Source organism: Muscardinus avellanarius (assembly GCF_963383645.1).
Source record: "Muscardinus avellanarius genome assembly, chromosome: 2".
Taxonomy (NCBI): domain Eukaryota; kingdom Metazoa; phylum Chordata; class Mammalia; order Rodentia; family Gliridae; genus Muscardinus; species Muscardinus avellanarius.
In genome coordinates this window covers 106645565-106667939 of record NC_137787.1, presented here as the reverse complement: position 1 = coordinate 106667939, position 22375 = coordinate 106645565, and positions in this window count along the sequence as shown.

Below are 22375 nucleotides of genomic sequence, written 5' to 3'. Positions count from 1 at the left end.
GCAGGTTTTCTAAATACCATTTACACCTATATATGTTGGATGTGTGGAGAGAGAAGTCATCATTTTAGTCCATAGATATCCCGATCACAAGAAGCCACATCTGGCTCAGGGAGTGCAGAACTATAGTTTGATACTTTGAAAAGATGAGCTTCTGGACTGTATTTTTTAGTGATGCATTTTATGTATAAAATGGATATTCAACCAACTACCTGGCGACTAGGAGAGGAGCCTGTGAATTGTCATAATTGCTCATTACCAAATATTTGTTGCAGGATAGAATATTCTCGGTTCTTTGCCTACTTAAAATCAGGTATAACTATGAGAATTGCTTTGACCTACAAAAAATAAAAATGAACACGAATGAATGTGTCACTTCTGAGTAGCATCAAGAACCAGTTCATGGTTTTTCATATTATCTTTGCTCTGTCTCAGCAATAATAATCATTAAAAATAGAGATTATTTTATCAGCTTGGTCCTGGAATAAGGAAACATGAAGGAACTATAGAAAAAAAGAAGAAAAGTACTTCTCATAACTATTTAGCAACATTATAAGAAAAACTAGTAAGGAAATGATATATATGAAAGAACTTTACAAAATAAAAGCACTGATTTATTATTATTATTGTTGTTGTTGTTGTTGAAAAAATTACTTAAAACATTCCAAAGTTATATGCATATATCATAAATTCCTACCTCCTATAAAAATCCCTCTCCTCAGCTTAAACAAGTTTATACTTAGTACATCTTGAGTACAGATAGACTTCTTATTAATATCTACATGTCTGAAGACATAATACACAGAATTTCTTTATAAATCAAGTTATAGCCTTAAGTCCCAGCATCAGTACTACTCAATATATAAATCCATAATTTTCACTGACTTTTAATACTTTTCATGGTGCATTGTAATTACACATCATAATGAGATTCAAAGTGAAATATATGATGCTCTTCTTAATATGCAGAAGCTAGGAAGAAAAGGAGTCATAGGAGGAAATCTAGACAAAGGGGAAACCACAGATGAGCAAATAAGGCTACCTAACTGAGGGGTATGGGGGGGAATTCCTTACTGTACATGAGGTTCTTTTTCAAACATATCAATTACTAAGCCAAACATGAGAAGGAGGGAGGGGGAGGGAATAGGGTGGAAATTGGGGAAGGGCTAAATGAGTGATATGTGTGTGTGTGTGTGTGTGTGTGTGTGTGTGTGTGTGTGTGTGTATATATATATATATATATATGTATATATATATATTTGCCTCTGCCTCTTGTACCCCATTAAGATATATGATTACAGCTGGGCATGTTGGCACATGCTTGTAATCCCAGCATTTGGGAGGCTGAGACAGGAGGATCGCAGGTTCGCAGCCAGACTCAGCTACTTAGTGAGTCCCTCTGCAATTTAGTGAGACCTTGTTTCAAAATGAAGAATACAAAATAGGACTGGGAGTGGAGTGTAGCTCTGAGGTATAATGCCTCTGGGTTCCATCCCCAGTACAACAAAAAAAGATAAAAAAAAGATTTGTGACTACAATGCACCAATAAAAAAGAAAAAAATTCATGGCATATAAAGTATATTTTACTTTAGAAAGAATAAATCATGAATATATAAAAGTAAAAATATGAGAACAAGTGAAATATAAACACATTCACATATCACCTGTCATCACAGATCATTTTATCAACTATTTTTTCCTATGTGCTTTGCCAAATGTTAAATATCATTTTCCTTTTATACTTAAGACTATATCTGTGCCATAGTACTTAATGTTTTTACATTGTAATTCATTTTCTATCTTCCACATTACATTTTCCTGTTGCAACCTTATGTCTATATACCTTTTTGCACATATTCAGGTACTTAATTAATATATTGAATTTTACAGAATTGAACTAAATTATCATATTTAAATTAAGTTAGCATAAACAACTCCATTTAGTATTATGATATGGAGTCTGTTATCTGCTACCAAGCTCATATTGGCTTAAATAGAAAATGTTTATAAATCTATTGTAGCCCTGTAATGCTTCTTAAATGGCTCTCACAATATAAACTCATGGCATGGGGAGAGAGGAGGTTCTAAAATTTGATAGCTGCTGGGTCATGGATGCCATTTGGATCATTTAAGCTTAGTTTATACAGATATGTACCCTGTATTGCTCTGGTTGAAATGGCCAATACAATTCTTTTTAAATTTACCATTTGCCATTATAGTGATAACAAAGAGATATTTAATATATGACATATAATAATATATTTGTATATAAAACACATATACTGCTATACATAAAACTATGTGTGGGGAAATGCTATATAAATGCTTTAAAACCAGTACTGTTGTATTTATGGTGTTTAATAATGATCCAGTCTGCATGCATTTCTTCATTTATTTGATCAATACAAGGTAAAGTGTATTTTTGGTAGAATATGTTAAGCAGGTGTTCTAGTCAGCATTGTTGTAGCTATAATCTAAAAGATTAATAACATAACCTAGAGGAAAGAAGGTATATTTTCTTATGGTTTCAACTTTAGTCTATTTGAAGCTGAAGACTGTGGGTCTCAGGGTTTGAGAGCATGAAGCAGAGAGAGGGAGAGCACATGGGCTATGCTCACATCATGGAGACCAGAAGTAAGAGAGAGCAGGGGGAGGAGAATCAAATACAACCGAAGGCTGCACCTGCAGAGATCCATCTCCAGCCATACCCTACCAGCCGACTGGGTACCACCCAGGAAAATCCATTATAGTAAATTTATCTACTGCTGGGATTATAGCTTTTCAAGATTTGATTGTATGAAACCCAAACACCAATTTATGAGGTTTTGCAGGGACTATTCAGTGAGATTAGCCAGTTACATTAAGTGAGAGGCCATATATTTTCTATCATATGCAGATGCTAGAGAATAATTGGGATATAAGAGGGATTTTGGATAATGAAGGAAAAACTACAGTGGAGTCAAAAAGGTGTCCCAGGGAAGGATGGGGGGATTAATGATGGAATCATTTCCATTGACATTATATAGATATGTGATGATACTAATGACAATCTTCCTATCCTATATGAGGAAAGGGGGAGTGGGGAGGGAGCTGGGGGAAAGGCCATCAAGTACTGTATGCATGTATGTCACTATCATTGTGAACTACATTGGGATGTCAACTATACTGCACTAATAAAAGTATGAAAAATATTATTATTTAATTCAAATAGTATATTCCTCTTCTAATGACTTTGTTGATATTTTTCAGTTATATTTGATATATAAAACAACAAAGTCTATTTGTTTTTTGATGATGCCTTAAAAACAGTTTCAAGCAAGTTACCACATTCCAATGAATACTCTTCATATTCCATATTGAATATGAAAATATGTATTAAGGCTATGTCAAGCAATGAAAATGTACATTTTCTAAGGAAGAATTTTGTTTATGGTGGTTGTTCCTGACTAGCAGTTTAAATCAACTTGACTTAAATCAAAATCACCTGTCACATATCCTTAAGTCTACTAGTAAAATATTGTATAGTATACAGAATCATGTTGATTAAAACTACTTTTATTTTTTGCCTCAAAGTTCTCTGAAGCCTTGCCAGTACCTATTTGTTTATTACTTGGTGCAATACAAGTTTCTTTAGTATCATCAGATAGTGGGGATTAGACTCCTATAACTCATGTTTCTTTTTTTTTTTTTTATTTGCGGTACTGAAGGTTGAACCGAGTGGTATTCTATCACTGAGTTACACCCTCAGTTCTATTTTTTTATACTTTATTTTGAAATGGGATCTTACTAAGTTGTGGAGTGACTCACTAAGTAGCTGAGCTTGGCAGCAAACCTGCTATCCTCCTGTCTCAGCCTCCCAACTACTGGGATTACATGTGTGCACCACAACACCCAGGTCTGTAAATGAAGTTTCTATATAAAGTCAATTAACATCTTTATATCTTACACTTTTATTTTTTATGATCATTATTTTATTGGACAAATTCTTTATAATCGCATTGCATTCTCCTATTCTTTAAGTATGGAAAGTGCACTAGTACTAAAACAATTGCACATGTTTTAGTGAACTCAAGTTCAACCTTGAATGCTTACTTTAATACTTTATAGAATTACAACACAGGATCTATTGAAATGCATTTAAGAACTTATTAAGCTACCTACAGGTCTGTTTGCAAGCAACCTCAAATTTGTAAGTGCTCCAATATTTCTGAGGGCCTATGTTTTCTTTACTAGGTTCATTGATCCTTCTTCTACTATCAGAAATTCTATAGGTTGTATGTTCATTCATATTTTAATCATAGTTAAAATCAGTTTGTTTACTATGGAGAAAGATAGTGAAGAAATAAGTGAGGTTTTAGTTCATAGTTATAGTGATCAAGGACATAGCACCAGCTTCTACTCAGCTCTGGTGAGGGTACCCTGGTTGTATCACATCACAACTAATGGTATAATGAGGTGGGGAAGATGTGTGTGAAAGGAAGAAGTCCACATGGTGATGCAGGAAGCCAGGGAGTGGGAAGGAGCCAGTCTTTCTGTTTTTACAATAACTTGCTCTCATAAGAATGAACTCATTCTGAGACTAGTAATAGGATATTCCAAGGAGCATACTCCTAATGACTTATATACCTTCTAGTAGGCATTACCTCTTATAGGTTTTGATATTTCTTTATAACTCCACCTTGAGGATCAAACTTCCAACACATGAAGCCTTGGGGGACACATCAAACATATCCATACAATAGCAGGTGTGAAGTGGTAGTGTAGGATGAGTTTAGAGCAAAACAGTTTTAAATGTTGTTTGATTAGGCTGAGTTAGGAGAATATGCAGTACTGAACCATATTAAATGAAGTTATTCCATCTCTGGTAAAAAAAAAACTTCCTAGATATAAAATTAAACTAAGATCTATTCACTAACTTAATAGATATTGTTGGGCATCATACTAGGCATGAGAGTATTTGGGTCATATACTTCCGTACCCATGGCAAATTTTCACTGAACTTGAGAAATTAAAATAAAATGGTTTATGGGCTTTTGTCTGTTAATAAATTGGGCAATAATATTATTTGACATTTAGCTCTTTATTTCAGAGCTTTTGAGTATTTTGAGTTGTACCAACACATTTGATTGTGTCTTTGTCTTGAGCATAAAATAGTGGATAATTATCTGGTAGAGACCAGAATGTAAAATTAAAACTTGTATCAGCTACTCTCTGATGGCCCTAACCTACAGAGAGCCTCTAAACTTCAGAATGTCTGACCAATGTATTTTATATACCATTGTATTTTATATGGATACACTCTTTGGATCTGAAAGTACTTCTTAGGTATAAGATCTGAATGTTCTATTCCTCCTCAATCTTTCTTTCTTCCTTGATGGGTTGTGCCCCACTAATGACAAAGATTGGTACAGTGAGAAGAAATTGAGCCCAGCCGATGGCCTAACTTCAGTAACTAATCATTGACTCTTCCTCTGTGCCTGTTTATGACTTCAGCAGCATTTCAGGACCCTCTCTGAAAAATAAAATAAAAATAAATAATTTTTGCTTTGATCCTCAAGCCACCAACTGCCAGCTCTGGATTAGTTCGACCATGTGATAGATGTTGCAGATAGATAAATTTAAGCTTGTGAAAATCGTACTACTAGTGCTATTGTGAGGAGTCTTCTTTTAAAAGATGAGGAATCTACAATCTCAGAAAGAGCTGCCACAATTGGCCAAAATTCAAGGCTGTCTGAATCCAGTGGTTTCCCCCATTACCATAGGAAATTTCAAGGGGAGATGAAATTTACTTTTATTTTTAACACAAGATTAAAAGCAAGAAAAAACATACCAATACCAATTTTCCTTGTTCCTTTGTAAGCCCAATGTCTAAATAGAAAATTAAAAGTTAGCTAAAAAGCCTGACCTTAAATTGACCATGTACTTTTTTTCTGTCTTAATATTTTTTGAAACAAAAGCACAAGTTTTTTACCCCAATATGATATATGAATATAATGCACCAATAAAAAATTAAAAAAAAGAAGGTTGTTACAAAAAAAATAAAGAATTTCCTACTGAAATTGTCTTTTCATGAGTTATTAGTTTCCCAAGTGTTTTTAAATTTAGGCCAACAAACTTAAGAGGATAGATAGCTCTAAGAACTGAAGCTTCAAGTATGATTTTTCATAACTTAAAAACATTACAGCCTCATCACATCTCCTGAACTTCAAATATTTATCGTTGTGGCATTCTTTTTTTCCCCCTAGCAATTCAGGGCCAAGTTTTAATTTGGCAGGAAACCAAACTTTCCCACATGATTTTGATCCCTGAATGACTGACTGCCTTTAAAAGGCTCATGTTTTATTAGTGTATGTGATTAAAACATGAAGGCCAGGGGTGAAATCATGGCCAGGGAGACCATCTAAATATATGGTCCACTCTCAAGAGAGGGCTGATTTGGGGTCTATTAAAATGAAATCATGTTGGGCCATAATGTAGAACTGATGTGCTCTGAGCCATGTCACAGAGCATTTCTGTATGCATTGTGATACTTCACACACAATTGCTCACACTGACTGATTTGTGTGCACTGGACCATCACCTGAGAGGTGGTTTCAGCCCAGGGACCTAACTCCTACCCTGCCTTCAATAAATCACAGGCCTCCTATCCGTACCCTACCTCCTTTTTGGGGCCTCAGGATGAGTTTTCTTTCTTTCTCTGTCCTCCCACTGTGTCTTATATCTTTGCTATGACATTTTTTATGCTTGATGTAAACACTGACTTCCTTGTATGTCATCCTGAGAGAGTATGAGTCCTCTAAGAATAAGAAATAATTGTCACCCATTTCTACATCATTTTTTTTTTTTTTTGGTACTGGGAATGGAACCCAGGGGAATTCTACCTCCAGGCTATATCCCCAGCCCTACTTTTTATTCTTTATTTTGAAACAGGGCCTCACTAAGTAGCTGAGGCTGTCAGCGAACTGTGATCATGTGGGGATGCATTTTGGGCAGAAACTTAAGGAGTTACTCACTTTTGTCAGTTTTTGATCTGTGCACATCTCTATCATGGCACTTTCTATCTACTTTCATAAAAATTTAATGACCTATCTGTTATCCTAGTATATTGTACATACTTTCAGGGCAAGATCTGTAGGGTGTCGTACTTGTCCCTAATAGTGCCTTCTAGTTTGTCAAAGGCTCATTACCAGCTGCCACCCTCCTCTTCAGCATCATTTGTTGCCACTTCCCACATCTCGCCATGTCAGGTAGCATGAGACACTTGCCAGCTTGCTCCCTTTAGCCTCTATTTGCTTATGCTATTTCCTCCTGTAGATGCACACTCTTCTACTCACCTACTCCAATTATCCTTTAGGTCCTACTTGAACAAGGACTCACCAGGGTGCTTCTCTCTGGTTGGACCAGATACTTTTAGGCCATGTTTACACAACACCTGATGCTTGCTGTGTCATCACATTTATTTTTCACTATGCTTATGTAACAGAGCAACCTCCTCCCTGAACTTTTAAGTTCATGGATCTTGGCCCCCAATGATTCGTCAGCACTCACCACAGCACCTGATGTGTAGTTGGTACTTACTACAGATTTTTGAAGAAATGTTATTGGAATTTTGCACAATCTGTCCCCACAGGTTCCAAACGGCCATATTGCTGCTTCCTACTCCCCACTGAACATCTCGCATTCCCTCTCTCACATTACCACTCCCCACTGAACCTCTTTGTTTTATGTAGTTTATAATTAGTTCTGCCCTCATACTTCTACTTAAACGTTTTTCCACTTCCAACTCTGCTTTGCCTCCAATAAGTTGTCCTGTGTTCACCAGCACCCACTCAGTATGTGATCCTCATAAGACTACTAAATTATCACTGGTGCTGTGAAGGCTGTGTCCTCAGGGAATTCCACCTCGAGTTGTTTGTTGGGTGTGACATCTGCCTCCCCAATCAGAAAAGCTGTGTTTGTAGCTTTTACTGCAGCAGAGGTTCTGCATTCTGGTACTTCCTTCATGAACCAGTAACTTAAGTCAGACAAGACTAGACTCATCAACCATAATCTAGGATTGTTTTTCATTTATTTAGTTATTTAATTTTTTTCTAGGATTGTTTTGAATATGTGAATGCAAACAGAAAACATGAAAAACAACTTGTGAAACATTTTGATAGTTCAAAAGAAGCATCAAAATAGTTGTGATGAGCAAAAAACTATACAATTATTTGGTTTCTTTGCCTGCCTGCCTGCCTTTTTTCCATTCCTACCTCCTTTCTGCTTGTCCTTGTCCTCTTTCCTTTATCTCCTTCTTTTAATTACTTCACTAGTTTTTGTTTGAGGCCTTCATATTTTAAAACCTAGCATTAGCTGGCATGGTGGCGCACGCTTATAATCCCCACGCTTGGGAGGCGGAGACAGGAGGATCACGCAGGTTCAAAGCCAGTCACGCTTGCTTAAGAGACCCTGTTTCCAAAAATAAAACAAAGTATAAAATAGGTCTGGGAGTGTAGCCCGGAGGCAGAAGGGCTTCCAGAAACCCCAGTACCACCACCACCACCACCACAACAACAACAACAAAATAGCATTAGACAGACATAGCAAGTTATTTTGACTTAAGTTCTAGACCATTTTATACTTGATTTGAAAGTAGGAGATCTGAATTCTAGTTCCTAACTAGAGTTGTGATATACAAGTAAATTGTCTTCTCTACATCTCCAGAAGGAAAGGCATTGCCTGGGTGGTCCAGGGTCTTAAGTGGCCATGGTGAAAGTGTGCCCCTCACTCTACTCTCTCACATTTATCTTCATTGCACTGGGCATGCCTCCTTCTGTACACCCCCATCAGCAGGGTTGTTTGAATACTTTCTTGTCAGCTGATGTTCACTTCACAACTGTATAACTAAGAACCCCAGAGATGTCAGTGCTTTCTTTGTATATAATTTATTTCATACATTTCCTTTTTTTGTGGTTCTGGGAATGGAACCCAGGGGCATTCTACCTCCAAGTGACACCCCCAGCCCTATTTTTTATTCTTTATTTTGAAACAGGGTCTCACTGAGTTGCAAAGGGACTCACTAAGTAGCTTAGGCTGTCTGTGAACTATGATCCTCCGGTCTCAGCCTCCTAAATGCTGGGATTACAAGCATGACCACCATGCCTGGCCTTCATAAAGTTTCAGTTTGTGAGAGTTTCTCAGTTCCTAAATCTGGCTCATGTTTATAATGCGATTTTTAAAAATGGAATTTGAGAGGACAGACAGCAGAGGAGGAAATTAGGATGGCAAAGAGCCACGTTGTTCCTCAAGTAAGCAAATTCAAATAGAGCTTATTCCCTCAAATGTTTTCTTATCAGGGAACACTAAGATTAAGAGATAGAAGTAAGATGGAGGCATAATCTAAAGAAACCCTCTTAGTGAGACCAGAGAGAGCTCTTTGACCATAAAGGTCTAGGTCAAGACTATAGAGTCTCTAGTGAAAGGACTCCTGAGACAGAACCTGCCCTGTGGGGTCAGATGACTTCTGTGTCTCTTTCAATTCTGTGTCCTGTGGTTCATTATTAACAAAGGATAGTTGTGAGCCATCTTTATCTTAAAAAAAACACAAGATTGAATGATTTATAATATCCCTTCTGTTTGGGCTCTCAAATACTTTACCAGGCTCCCAAACCACAAATACATAGTTAGGATAAATCACAATTGTAGATGAAAGAATAGTGAGATAATGACCTTTCTGGTATATTATTCAGTAAAATGTGCCCTGAGAACCACTTTTTTCCCCTTTTAGTGTGTGAAGAAAAGAGCTCTCATCTCCAGTTCTGCCCCTCATCTGATTCCATGAACACTCTGTCCATAAGAACTGAAATAGGGAGCTGCACTGTGATCTTTTCTTTCCGCTTTTCTATCTTTCATCTTCACACAGGCGTGTAACTGAAGGGAAGCAATTATGTGCCATCAAGTGTTGCTGGAATATCAAAATATATTTTTTCTTCACAGTCCTTTTTCCTCTGTAAGAGTACAACTCACGGAATTGTTTTTTGAGGTATGGCTGCCCTACAAACTTTTCTCTTCACTCCCATTTTCTTACAAACTCAGAGTGGAGCAGTACATTTTCAACCTGCTTCCCGTAGATGTCTGCTGTTATCTGTCACTTCAAACTCTAGATGAAAATGTTTGCTTCCAACGTCGTTTTAAGATAAATATGTCAACTAAACTGCACCTGTCCCCAAAATTGTTAATAATTCTTCACCAGACCATTTCCCCCCTCTAGAGTAAGTGACTGGTTGCAACCAAAGGAAACCTGGTACTGTTCATAAAGAAGAAACTGCTCCCCCTCTGGAAAATTTTTATTATCCTTTGGCATAAAGACAGACCTTGGTTTATTGGCCCAAGATGATTTGCGGCAAAAATTGAGCCCATGTAACTGCAGGAGTAATTAAGCTCTCATTGGGACTATCTGTCCTGCTGTCAGGGAATGGAGAAAAGCTCAGGGTGCAATGTAACTTAGGAAGTGCTGACACTGTGTCCTGGGAGTGGGAGACAAGAGACAGGCAAGATGGTAGCAATAATTTTTCCTCCAGGGGCTTTATTGTCACCCACCTATTCTGAAAAGAGCAAAAATACTCGGAATTCAAACAAAAACCAGAGTTGCAAAAACCGTCTCATATTCAGGGACCATTGGAAGCCAGAGGAAATGTTACAGGGTTCTCATTTTCCAGCCCTTCCAGGCAGGAGGCTTGTGGGACAGTGGTGGAGTTCAGGCGATGGCTCAGTGGGGTTGGCTTCAATTTCTGCCTCTGCCTTTTGCCAGCTGGTCAACCAGTTTGCCAGCTGGTCGACCAGTTTTTTTTAAAAATCTAAATTTCACTTTATTTATTTGTAAAATAAAAGTTGTTAGTAACATAACCTTATGGAATTATAAGGAGTAATTAAATGATACAGGTAAAAGGATTATAATTGTTATAGCATGAATATTTGTATCCACTCCACCCTCCAAAATTTGCATTTTGAAATCTATTTCCTGATGTGATCATATTAGGCAACAGAACTGTTAGGGAGAGATTAGGTCCTGAGAGTGAGCCCTCAGGAATGGAATCAATGTCATTATAAAAGTGACCCCAGAGAGCAGCTTTGTTGCTTCCACTTGTGAGGACACGTGAAAAGGAGCCATCTGTGGACCAGAAAGGGGGTTCTCACCAGACATGAACCCATCGGCACCTTCGTCTCAGCTGCCCAGCTTCCAGAATTGTGATAAATGTTTCTGTGTTTACAGAGGGCCCAGTCTATGCTGTTCTTAGTATCAGCTCAGATGAACTAAGACAGTTACCAGGCTTGGCCCCTAGTAAATATTCAATCAATATCCCTCATGCATCTCATCATTTACTAGAGTTAACATGTTAATCCTTCTTGATCTCACTTTGGGTATTGAAATACTCAATACCTCTGATAATCTATCTTTGACAAATTTATTTTTAATTGTGTTTTATGTATTTGATTTTAGGTGTATTGCTGGGGATTGAGCCCTGGGGTATTCTACCACTGAGCTACATCTCCAGCCTTATTTTATTTTGAAATAGGGTCTCACTAAGTTACTGTGTCTTAGCCTTAAAGTTGTGATCCTCCTTTCTTAGCCTCCCAGGTACTGGGATTAGAGGCACATACCACCGCACCCAAATTTAAGGCAACTATCTCCAAATGTGCTTTAGTTGTCACTCTTCATGCCACGACTCTTCGCTTTTTCGGCAGGCAGCACTGCTCTTGAGCTCTTTTTCATAGCTAAGTGAGGCTGCATGTTTCTATTCACTCACTCTTAACGTCTAGTAGGAAGATTAAAAGATTTAAGTATGGAATGTTTGTTGGATAAAAGAAGACAAGGTGATTTCTTTCTAGAAATGACAAATGCTTCTAGGAAAGGAAATTGCAGGCAGATCAGACCAAAGTAGAGCTTCAATTCAAATCAGCCAAACTCACTCATTGAAAAACTGGTCTCTATTTCATTTGGAAAATGTGTAGCCTTATCCACAGAAGAATCCAGGCGCAAGTCTCACAGTCAATACATACAGTTAGCTCAACTAGGAAAGTAGAAAAGAATGGGCCAGGGGCCTCTCTGCCTAGTTAAAGAGTGGTCTCTGTCAGGGTTCTGAATAACACAAGGCCCATTTGCCACTTCCATCCTCAGATTAAGATCTTTAGGATACCATCAGGCATATGGCCCATAAGGTCAGATTACTTCTGCTGAATAGGATTTTGAATACCATCAATTTAAGTTTGCTTTAATTTTTTGGGGGACTGAGGATTGAATCTGGGGGCATTCTACCTCTGAGATATACCCCCATCCCTTTTCATTTTTATTTTGAAACGGTGTTGCTGAGTTGCTGAGGCTGTCCTCAAATCTATAATTCTTTTTTCTCAGTACTTACTGAGATTACAGGTGTCACCACACCTGGCAAACTTCTGACTTTTAATGAGGAATGTGGCTGGTGAAATGCTCATTAGAGTTATTAAGTCATGTTTAAGGGTGACTGAGAGAAATCAACAAAATCTCCATTCTTTGTTTGCTATTGAAACATTCCCCAAGAGAATCCTTGTTTCACTGTCTGTTTTTATCATTGCCACTTGGCAGATCTGAGGCTCCATCCCTAAACCCAGTTTCTTGAATGAAGCATCTTCTGAAGAAATGACTATGCCATCAGCCGATGGCAGGAAGGGAAGGCACGGTGCAAATATGCTTCATGTACATCATTGCCTTTGACTATTAGAGCAAGCTGGATAGCAGGCATTAGTGTTTCCAGTCTACAAGTGAGAACAGGCTTCACAGTTGCTAAGAAATTTGACCATGTTCACTTACCTGGGAATCACAGACTCAGGCTCCATGCTCTCATGTCTGTGCTCTGTCCTTCACATCCAGCTGCTTAGCTCTGCAGCTTCCATTGTGTGGGAGATCAATGAAGAGACCAATATGTTTCATCGCCAGTCTAATTCAAATGCCTGAGCTCTACCTCTGCTGGTAACTTTTTGTAGTCTTATCCAAACGACTTTGCCTCTGGAGCTCTGACTTTGTAACTTGTATAGTAGAGTCTCATGCATTGGGTTCTTTGAGGATAAAATGGAAGTCCAGATGTGAAAACATCTTTGACTTAATGCTTCTGTTGAATGAAGGCAGCACATGCTGTTGAAATGAGATCACTAGGTACTGCTAGATCTGGGAAACAGCTTGGATTATCAGTCTTCCAAATATGCTTACGACCAACACACACTAACCAGGCCTGTGAGTGTGTCCCGCCCCAAGAGGAAGTGTTCAGGCAGCTTATTCAGGGCAGTCGATGACTCTGCACTAGAGGTATTTTCTTCCTAATGCTTCACATATGGACAAGGAATTCCAGCAAGATAAATGATACTGTAGACATGTCTAATATAATTATTGTTTAAAACCTATGAATAAGCTGGGCGTGGTGGTGCACGCTTGTAATCCCAGCATTCGGGAGGCTGAGACCTGGAGGACTGCAGTTCGCAGACAGCCTCAGCTACTTAGTGAGGCCCTCTGCAACTCAGTGAGACTGGGTTTCAAAATAAAGAATAAAAAATAGGGCAGGAGGTGTAGCTCGGAGGTTGAATGCCCCTGGGTTCCATCCCCAGACCTGGAAAAAAAAAATAGGGCAGGGGGGGTGCAGCTCGGAGGTCAAATGCCCCTGGGTTCCATCCCCAGACCTGCAAAACAAACAAACAAACAAAAACCTATGAACAAACAATAAAACAAGGATTCTCTTGGGAGGCATTTTGGGGAAGTAGAGGGGAGCAGAGGGCATCTTTCATCCTAAGCAGTGGAAGGAGATGTGAAGGGCAAAGGTTTACAATGTCTATGCCACTTTTAGCACAGGTAAGCTGCGTGTCAGCCCTGTACCTTCATCAAAATAGATCAAGGTGGATATAGGAGCAGACACACCAGGAATAATATTATCCCTAGGCAGTTCCCACTTACTCAATTCGTTCATTGGGTAAATATTCACATTGCTAGGTACTGTTTTATTTTATGTATTTATGTATTTATTTATTTACTTTTGCAGTACTGGGAATAGAATCCAGGGCCATTCTACCTCAGAATTAAATCTCCAGCTCTATATTTTATTTTTTATTTTGACCCAGGTTCTCACTAAGTTGTGAGAGCCTTACAAGTAAGACCACAAAGTAGCTGAGACTGGCTGCAAACCTGCAGTCCTCCTGTCTCAGTCTCCCAAGTACTGAAATTACAAGTGTGTGCCACCACACCTGGCTTTTTGTTTTGGGTATTGGAGATAAAGTGTTGAAGAAAACAGCAGGCTCTCTTTTCATGTGAAACTTCCATTAGGGCAAATAGGTGGCAAAGCAAGTCAACAATGGTTTTAACAAAAAAGCTATCATGTATTGATAAGCACTCCAATGAAAGCAAAATAAGAGAAATAGCCCTTGATATTTTCCTATTTCAGCTTTGTTATCGTATTAGATAAAATTTACAATAGCGAATCTGCAGGATTACTTTGAGAAAAGGATCAAGCAGAGTGTTTGGCACTCAGTGGGTGCTTAAACAATTTTATTTTATTTTTTTTTCTTTTTTTTTTTTTCTTTTTTTTTTATTGGTGCACTGTATTCATACATCATAGTAGGATACATACTTTTGTAGACATACATGCACACTTTTCCCAGTCAGCCCCCACCCGAACCCCACCCCATTCTCTCCCTATCCCTCCCTCCCATGCTTGGCTTAGTAGTTGACATCTAGTATTATGGCAATTTATCTAAAATTAAAAATGATAATCTCACATAACAGTTTCATTTGTCTGATACCAAGCTTTTGATGACTTAAAGATAACATTTCAATATTTCTTTTTGCTTTCTTTCTTACCAGAGAATATTTTTTTCTATTTTTTAGGTGAAACTATCATATATTTATATATTTATTTTTTCAGAAAAAAATCTATCCTAATATGGAATATAGAGTCTAGGTACCCAAAACGATCTTGAAAAAGAACAAAGCTAGAAGATATATATTTTCTGATTTCAAACCATATAAAGCTACAATAATTGAAACAGTGTAGTACTGTTCTAAAGGCAGATATATAAACCATTGGAGTTAAATAAAAGCCTAGAGCTAAATTCTTCCCTATATTGTCAAGTTATTTTTGACAAGGTTTCCACGAACATTTGGTGGTGGAAATGATAATCTTTTAACTAAATATTGTTAAAAAATAATAATTACATGGAAAAGAATAAAATTGGACCCTTACCTAATCCCATATACAAATATTAACTCAAAATAGATAATAGACCTAAATACAAATCTTAAGATTATAAACTTTTAGGAGAAAATCTGGGTCATAAAACCTCACAACATTGAAATTGACAGTGATTTCTTGGTTATGATTTCAATGACACAGGCAACAGAGGAGTATACAGACTCCCTAAAAAATAAAAAAATAAAAAAATTGTATATCCAAAGACAATGTAAACAGAGTTAACAGTTACTAATAGAATGGGATAAAATATTTCCAAATGCTATATCTGAAGGTATATTAATATTCCAACTAGAAATCCTAAAAATTAACAACAATAAAGGCAAACAATACCATTTAGAGATAGGTAAAAGACTAACATAAATAATGAATCTCCACAGATAACCAATCTTAATTGTCTGTTGGATGGAAAATCTTGTTTCTCTGGTTCTGGTGTGTGTTACCTATTTCTTCTTTGTAGTTAATCTCTTTGAGTATTTTCTCTAGTGCTGGTTTTGAAGACATAAATTCCTTCAGTTTCTGTTTGTCATGGAAGCTTCTTATTTCTCCATCTAATTTGATAGAAAGTTTTGCTGGGTAGGAAATTTTTGGCTGGAAGTTGTTTTCTTTCAGAGTTTGGAATATGTTACTCCAAGCCCTTCTGGCTCTCATGACTTGGTTTGGGAAGTCTGGAGTGATTCTAATTGGTTTGCCTCTGAATGTCACTTGGCCCTTTGTTTTTGTTGCCTTTAAGATTCTCTGCTTGGCTTCCACATTGGTCATTTTGACAATTATGTGGCGTGGGGATCCTCTTCTCTGATCCTGTCTAAAGGGAGTTCTATAAGTTTCCTGGACCTGTGTATCAACCTCTTGCTCTATGTCTGGAAAATTTTCTGCTATTACTTCCTTGAAGAGATTGTTGATCCCTTTGGTTTCACTTTCTTTTCCCTCCTCTATTCCAATTATTCTTAGGTTAGCTCTCTTAAAATGGGCCCATATTTCTTCAATATCAGATTTCCTGCTGTCGGATATTTTTTCTAGATTAGAAACTATGAGTTCATTTTTGGATTGCTCATCTTCTAAGAGCGAGATTCTGTTCTCCATGTGTTCCAATCGGTTGTTTGTGCTTTGAATTGAGGCCTTTACTTCATTAATTGCATCCTTTATCTCTTTTTGGCTCTCTCTGAGTTCTTTTCGAAGCACCTCTATTATTTCTACAGTTATTTTCCTGATTTGATCTTCTAGAAATCTCTGATTTTCTGTTTTATCGGGTTCTGATGTTGTGGGGTTGTGGGCATTAATTGCTCCAGTATTATTCCTCTTTCCCATGATTTCCGATGTTTGTGCCTTCTCTGGGTTCTTCCCTTGGGTCACTATGACTTCCCTTAAGGTTTTCTGGATCTCGAGTCAGTAGTATCTCAGACCCCACTACTCCTTTACTGGGTTTTATCACAGAGTCTCCGACCCAGAGAGTCGATAGAGGCTGCTTTAGACTGTGGGGGGGTGCAGGTTGCACGTTCTCCTATGGTGTGATATCTCTGCCACCGCCCCTCCCCCACCGGGTCAAGTTCCAGGGAGTACAGTACTGGGATTTCTCCTCAGTGGCCCGCAATTTGACTCACTGTTCTTGAGTACGCAGATGTAGCTATACTGGCCTCGCTGAATTCGCTGCTGCTGCCGCCGGTGGCAATATGGCGCCGCTGCTACGCCCTTGGCTATGGGGCTGGAGTTTTTCTTCTTGATTTTGATTTCTACTCTGAATCCCTGCAGCGTGTGCTGAGCTCGGCCACTGGGAGCTTTAGATGCTCTCTGCGCGAAGAAATCCTGCCTAGCTGTTCCGCAGTGGCTCACCTCGGCTTGGTGTAGCCGTCCCGTGAATTCGCCGGTACCTCCGGCAGTATGGCGCTGCTGCCGCGTCTGCCGCGTCCTCGGGTGCGAGGCCGGTGTATCTCCTCTGTGGCTCTGTTCTCAGTCCGCTTTCTCTCTGGAGCCTGGTGATTTTTTGTTTCACTGGTGATGGTGTTTTCTGGCTATGAAAGGCGCTGATTTTGTAGTAATGGAGATTTGTTGTTAGCGGGGCTCTTAAGCCCCACTTTTCTCGGTCGCCATCTTCCCGGAAGTCAAACAATTTTAGATTTTTAAACTTTCCTTCATTATGGCTTTCCTTCTTACTCCATTTTATAATATGGGTAAAATCTAGTTAAAATAAAATTTGAAAGAGAAAAGTTTTTAGAACAGTGTGTACAATCTGAACAAGGGAAGAAGTGGTTGTGCACACATGACTTGGTGCTTTGAGGGATAGAGAGGGGTTCCAGATGGTTGCTTGTGCATGAGCATTAAGTACAGGCTCAGGCTCCCTTTCTTTCCTTCACCATAAGTTTCTCTGTGTCTCCTGTCTCAACTATAATACAAAAAGACTGCCAAAATAATGTAGAAGAAGGAAGACTTATTTTCTCACAGGTTTTTATAGCTTCTGGGTATAGTCTATGTGAAGCTGGTGTCTGCGCATCTCAGGACATGGTGGTGGGAAGCAGAGAGGAGAGCGAGGCTCTGTTCTCATAGCACAGAGGCTGGAAGCAAGAGAGCCAGCCAGCAAGGGGATCAAGGACACATGTACAGTCCTAAGGCCACACCCCTGGGGAGCCACCTTCTCCAGCTACACCTCACTAGCCCAGATAAATAACCCCTAGATAAATCCACAGTAATAGACTTACCCATTATGAGAGATTTCAATGAAATGAGATTACAGCCCTCATGACTCAATTAAGTCAGCATTGAATAGCAATTTATGAGCTCGTTAGGATTCATTATATATTTAACTATAATACTTCCCTAGCTACCAGTCATGAAGGCCATGTCCCCACCTTTATCTCATAGCTCCTCTTAAATTAAGCCCCACTGCAACATGCCTAAAAGTCACTTTTACCAACTTTGATAATGATAATGGTGACCATCATTTTCTGAGCACCTGTCATATGCTAAGCTCTTTGTTTCACATAAACTATCTTATTTAATTATCAAGAGCCCTAAGACAAACTTACAATTCTCTCTTTTTAAATTTATGTGTGTGGGGTACTGGAGTGGAGATTGAATCCAGGGGCACTCTACCTCTGAGTTGGACCCACAGATCTTATTTTTTATTTTGAAACAGGGTCTCACTAAGTTGCTGAAGTCCCTTCTTGGTCATATATAGTCTTAGATATGAACAAATGCATAAGGACTTATACTCACTATCACGGCATCATACAGTGTGTTTATGCTACACTAATAACTTCCTGAACTTTAACTATTAGTCCCATCTGTTCTGTACCAAGCCTTGGCAACTACTGATCTTTTTACTGTCTCTATGGTTTTGCCTTATCACTTTTTATAGATGAAAATCTCAAGAGTTTAAAAAGATACTTGGTCCTTTTGAGGAGTAGCAAAGGCACTAGGAAAGCTGTCTAGGAATTATCACAATGATTTTGTTTCAACTTATCATCTTGTTCTGTGATGTCATCTGGAAACATACCCTGATGCTTACTCTCAAGATTAGCTGCTGTCCAGTAGAAGACCCAGAAACAAGTCCATACACTTTCAGCTAATTGATTTTTGACAAAGGGGCCAAAAACATACACTGGAGAAAAGATAGCCTGTTCAACAAATGGTGTTGGCAAAACTGATTAACCATATGCAGAAAATTGGAAATTAATCCCACTTTCTCACCCTGCACAAAAGTCAATTCAAGATGTATCAAAGACTTGGAAATCAAACCAGAGACCTTGAAGCTTCTTGAAGAGGGCATAGGTCCAACACTGCAACACATAGGCACAGATAAACACTTTCTCAACAAGACCCCAAAGGCACAACAAATTAAAAGGAGAATCAATTCGTGAGATTGCATGAAACTGAAGAGCTTCTGTTCAGCAAAGGAAACTATCAAGAACCTCAATCGAGAGCCAACAGAATGGGAGAAGATTTTTGCCACCTACACCCCCAATAGAGGACTAATATCTAGAATATACAGAGAACTCAAGAAACTCAACACTAAGAAAACAAAGCATCCAATAACAAAATGGGCAAGTGAACTAAATAGACACTTCACAAAAGAAGAAATTCAAATGGCAAATAAATGCATGAAAAAGTTCTCAACATCACTGGCAATCAGAGAGATGCAAATCAAAACTACCCTGAGATTTCACCTAACTCCAACTAGGATGGCAATCATTCAAAACACAAACAACAACAGATGCTGGAGAGGATGTGGAAAAGTAGGAACTCTAAGACATTGTTGGTGGGATTGCAAATTAGTGCAACTACTTTGGAAAATAGAATGGAAAATCCTCAGAAGAATGGGAACAAATCTACAATTTGATCCAGCAATACCACTTCTGGGTATCTACCCACAAGATAGGAAACCAAACTACCAAACTAATGCATGTGTATCTATGTTCACAGCTGCACAATTCACCATAGCCAAACTATGTAACCAGCCAAGATGTCCATCAACAGATGAATGGATTACAAAACTATGGGATATGTACACAATGGAATTTTACTCAGCCATTTAAAAAAAACTCAATTACATCATTTTCAGGGAAATGGATGGAACTGGAGGACATTATGCTAAGTCAGATTAGTCAGTCACAAAAAATAAGAAAGCAGATGGTTTCCCTAATATGTGAGTGTTAGGGAGAAATGGGTCATAGGAGGAACTCTAGATGAAAAAGGAAATCCTATAGAGGAGCAAACAAAGCAACCTAAAGGAGGAGAAAGGAGGGGGAAGAGGAAAATCTCTAAAACACACAATGTACTTAAACATATCGAAGTCAACCACTAAGCTGAACAACGGAGGGAGGGGCAGGGAGGGAATGGGGTGGGAATTGGGTAGGGGTTAAATCAGTGATGTGTGCATGTATGTACACACAAGTTTTTACCCCAATATAATGTATGAATATAATGCTCCAATAAAAATTAAAAAAAAACCACAAAAGATTAGCTGCTATCCTTAATTCATGGCATTCCTTGGCTTTGCTAGGTAGGCCTTCCAGCTCAGTACCCACTCTCCTCCATATTCCTGGTGTTAGCAGGTTAAGAAAGGTTAAAGTTATCTCAAATTTTGATGGAAATTCTAATATTTTGGGTGACTGATAGAATCAGGTCAATGTATAACATTAAGAATTGGTGGAGTCCGTGGCAAACAGAAAACATATACCCCACCTAAATGGGTCAGCTGCTTACTTAGGTCCAATATTTTATTGTTATATGACAAAGCAAATGTTGTAGATGAATTTTATTTTTAAGAGATGATACAGTTCAAAAAAGTACATCTGCTGGGTCATAGGCCTGCCAGGTTTTGAGCTCTGAGTATAAAAATTTATGCCCCAAACATTATATAGGAGGGTAGAGTTCAGCTCAAGTATGATCCAGTCCAAACCTTGATATAACAAGTGCCTCTTCTTGCACTTGTAATATAATACTTGCACTATGTAACTGTTATAACAGAGAGAGGTAATTAACATTTTCATGGCCCGATGGTTGCTCCGTGGCAGACCTGGGACTTGAACTCCATCTAGCAGCTTTTGGAACAATGACCCTGCTGCAACTTTGCCACTCTCAGTCATAGTTGTGGCAGGTATGAGAGACTAACCATAAATAGCTTTCTATAGTGCTGATTGGATTGGGAATTTAAAGAAGGCAGGATAAGGAAAGGATTGGATTTAGAGGGATTATGTGATTGATCCAACTTAGTATTTCTTAAGCTACTGTGTAATTGAAATCATTTTTATAATATGTTCTTTTCTTCACAAGTAATCAGGCTTTTAGGACCATCACCATTCCTATATAAATTTTAAAAATGTTTCATATTGCTCAGGGTAAAAATACTAGTGAGCTGCTCTCATCAGAAATGCTAAAAATCCTAATAGTGTGCAGTAAAATCTTTAGTTCCCACAAATTTCAATGCAGATGTCCTTGGATGGTTGACTCCTCTGGGATAAACTTTAAGACTGACCCAGGGATCTAGTCACCTACCACCCTTGGACACAGTGACCTTTGTTATCACGAATAAAGATGAAGGTTCACCCTTGGGAAGCATTGTTTATGAGTTTTATCTGAGAAAGAAGAATGTTACTTCTATATTTCATGTTCAGAACTGGTCATACGGCCTATAATTATATAAAAGGAAGTGGAAGATATAGTTTTCTTGTGTTTCCAGAAACATAAAAAAACAGACTGGTTGCCGGGAGTGGTGGCGCACGCTTGTAATCCCCGCACTTGAGAGGCAGAGACAGGAGGATCGCGCAGGTTCGAAGCCAGCCACGCACACTGGCTTAGGAGACCCTGTTTCCAAAAAATAAAAAATAGGTCTGGGAGTGTAGCCCGGAGGTAGAAGGGCTTCCAGGAACCCCAGTACCACCACCACCACCACCACCACCACCACCACCACCACCACCAACAACAACAACAACAACAACAAAAACGGACTGGTTAATATATATTACCTCTCTGAAAAAAAGACAGAAACAAAGAAGGAATGTATTATTATGCTAACATATTTTTTTCTCCGTTAGAACTTGATTTCTGTGCTTGAATTCTGAGGATCAAAATCTAAGGCTGCTATAAGTCATGGCCAGCAGCATGTAGATATGGGATATGGATGTAGAATGCCTTTTGTGTTCCAACTAGTTTCTAAAATGGCATTCATCGACGTGGGGGGCCTGCAATTATTGTGTTTTCCTCTGGAGTTAATTCTTAGTGAAAATGTTTCAGCATCTGGAGGGGCCAACAAACCTCAGTCCCTTTCAAATTCTGCCTTACCCTCTTTTAGAAAATGAGGTATGGGAAGAGTTGGCCATTTTCCAAGAAGGTCCAAACCCTCTCTGCCTCACATTCTTGCTTAAAATCATCATTTTGCTCTCTCAGACATAAGAAAGCTTCAGGTCTGTTTTATAATCATAAATAAAACTTTACCCACCAATTTTTGGAAACAAACACTACTCTTCTATAAGGCCACTAGAGAAAAGTTGGTTAAGAAACAGGATAATAAGGCTGGGCGTGGTGGCGCATGCTTGTAATCCCTGCGGTTGGGAGGAGGAGACAAGAGGATCGCGCAGGTTCGAAGCTGGCCTTGCTGGCTTTTAGAGACCCTGTTTCCAAATAAAAATATAAAAATA